Here is a 2,870-nt window from a genome sequence, read left to right on the forward strand (position 1 = left end):
AGTGCCCGATGGGACGCAGCAGCGGCGGGCACAACAAACCAGCGCGCGGCACTGGGAGGGGCTACCACACAGCCGGCCCCTATCGCCACGGTTTCCCCTCACTGTGGCGGCTGTCAGAGCCATCGCAGCGCTAGCCGCAGGGCCGGGCACAACATCATTTGCTGCAGTTTTAATGATTTCATCTAGACTATTGTTATAAATGAATATTATGGGATGCCACTCACTCTATCATTTAAAAAAAAACATAAATCTAGCTAATGTGACTCTCTGCCGGAGGGCTATGTTCATAATCTCTTAGATTAAAAAGAATGGTGGGTAGTATGTATTACTGCTTTTAACTAATGACGTGCTGTACCTTGTTAGTTTTGAGATGCAGATAGTTGTTAGAATTTGCCATTATTTTTATGGTTTTGGCAATACTTTTAATAAAACATAATAAAGACTCAAACTGTTGCAATTCATTCAATTTTCTTTGCTCATTGAAAGTGAGTTTTCATTATTATGTCAATTCTAATGTATGCTTACTGAAGATATGCATAGAGCTAGATGTCAGCACAAGCCATTTTAAAAAGGAATCTCAGATTATTCAAATGATGTACACAACATTAGTTTAATTAACTCATCACAGCAACCCCAGTGGTGAATTAACACCTGTAGTCTCTATATTACTCCAGTATATATATATATATATATATATATATATATATATATATATATATATATATATATATACACACTCACACACACATACACACACATGTACAAAAAACACAAAGGAGGAGGAACAGAGAATGACAAACAAACCAGTTTTTTGTGTTACTGAGTATGTGTTTGGGTTGAAAGCGCCTTATCAGCTACACTGGAGCATCAATTGTTTCACCTCTCTACCAGGTTGGATCAGTATATTATCTATCTCAAGGTCAAAACAGAACAACAGAGACGCATACACCCCACCAACTCACACACACACACATGCGCACATACTTACAGACACCAAAGATGAAGATTCAGGCAACAACCATGAAATGTAAACAGCTTAAAATTTCCTACATGTTCAAAAGTTATTTGAACATGAGTCTTCCCTGAATATATTAGATATCTTCCCAAACATATCAGGCAGGCAGACAGTGAACGAGACAACTCACTTAGAGCCCAAATTACACTGTAGCCAAGCGTGAACACAGATTCTTCTCTGTAAGACCAGGAGAGGATCTGCACTAATAGAGGGACCTGGCGTAGGGACATGGCGCCCCAGAGGAGGCCAGGGTGCCTGGTGATGCCAGTAAGACTCTCCCCCCCCCCAATCCCTCCCCACCCTGGAGTGGGCCCACACAAACCATTTTGCATGCTAGACTGGGTGGCGGTGCGAGCAAGCCCAAGCAGGCCCAACATGGAGAGGCCCTCGCCTCATCTGCCAGCCCTAATGATGGCATCCACCTGCTGTTTTACTGCCACAGCTGGAGTAGAATACCATGCCTCTGCCTCCACCACCCCCATCCCCCCTACACCGCCTATCAAGTTCTTACTCTTGCTCTTTCTCCTCTTCCACCCTCTGCTTCATTGCTTTGATGAACTTTTTATGGTGAGGACCCATGAAGACCTCATCAGGGACTGGGAGGGTAGGATAGTCCAGAGAGGGGGGAGGGTTGTAGGACACCCTCGAGGCTTGAGAGACAAATGAGGGAAACGGAGCAGCAGAGCAATACGTCACCCAGTCGGACAGAAGAAAAAGTCTGTGTCGGTCTCAGCATGGCTGGCTGGAGTGCAGTTCTGTTTCTAGAGAATGAAGGAGGGAGAGGGGGTGTTAGTGATTGCTGTTTTAATATAAAAACATAGACCCAGATAACTAAATAAACTCTGAGAATGAGATTTCCTATCACAGTTAAGAGTTATTGCAAAGATTGGTAGATAGTAATGAGGCCAACATTCACTGAGCAGAAGAAACGTTCCCATACAGAACAGGCCTTGTGTGTAACTGAGTGAGCAAGTAAACATTAATATATTATCCACATACAAAAATTATTAAAGAATACAGAGGACGGCCTCGGAGAATTCCAATAGAACAAGTTTGTCACTCTGGAAGTTCATATGTGGTAATTTGATATTTTATGCCACAAATATTGTGCCAGAATATTTGTCATGAAGTTTTAGCTGGTAAACATGTTGTGAAATCAGTTTACCAGTTTACTTGCAAGTGTGTACTATATCACCAACATAGTTCATTACCATTGTTATGTATACGTTTCTGTTTGTTTTTTTTAAGGTACACCTTACCTCATTTACATCCTGCGTGTCCTTTTGTGGTTTACTCACCTGAAGCTGCTTTCTTGTGCTGTATAAGCCACAGACGTACACTACAAAACAACAAAAAATGATTCTCTATATTCCTATAAGGTCTCGAAGGTTATTCACACGCTCTGTTTGGGGTTACTGTCATTTAGCTAGCTGGCTAACAATAGCTAGCAGGGGGGCTCAAAAATTACAAACTTCTTCGCTAGCTAAATTGTCTGTGGATATAATTAAAACAATGACTGCATGTTACTTAGGTATACGGTGTATCTGCATATATGTTTACATACCACTTGTGTTATTTTAAAACAATACGCTGCGTTTAAATGTTAGCTACATACCTTGGTTGGTGCTTTATCGGAACTAACAGCAGTGACACAGATAAAAGGGCGCGAAACGCGGCTGCGCGCGCAACGCTCTCAAACCACGGATGAAAGTTCTTCAACCTTATAGATAACACAGCCAGCTGTGCTTCGGTGTGGCTTCAGGTTTTGGGTGCAGTTGTTGTACCGAATTCCGACTCCTCGGCAGAATCGGACTCCCTTAGCCCTTATTTGTGCATAGAAACAACGGATATCACA

General features: G+C 42.3%; 1 long non-coding RNA gene across 1 annotated transcript; it reads right to left on the bottom strand.

Annotated features, from left to right (window-relative positions):
• Nucleotides 1–1,537: 1,537 nt before the first annotated feature.
• Nucleotides 1,538–2,345, bottom strand: LOC143516341 (uncharacterized). The gene is made up of 3 exons (XR_013131665.1): nt 2,314–2,345; nt 1,712–1,776; nt 1,538–1,611 (listed from the first exon to the last, which is right to left on the bottom strand). It is a non-coding gene; the product is annotated as an uncharacterized LOC143516341 (long non-coding RNA).
• Between the last annotated feature and the right edge of the window lie 525 nt (nt 2,346–2,870).

This window comes from Brachyhypopomus gauderio, chromosome 6 (genome assembly GCF_052324685.1).
Source record: "Brachyhypopomus gauderio isolate BG-103 chromosome 6, BGAUD_0.2, whole genome shotgun sequence".
NCBI classification, from domain to species: Eukaryota; Metazoa; Chordata; class Actinopteri; order Gymnotiformes; family Hypopomidae; genus Brachyhypopomus; species Brachyhypopomus gauderio.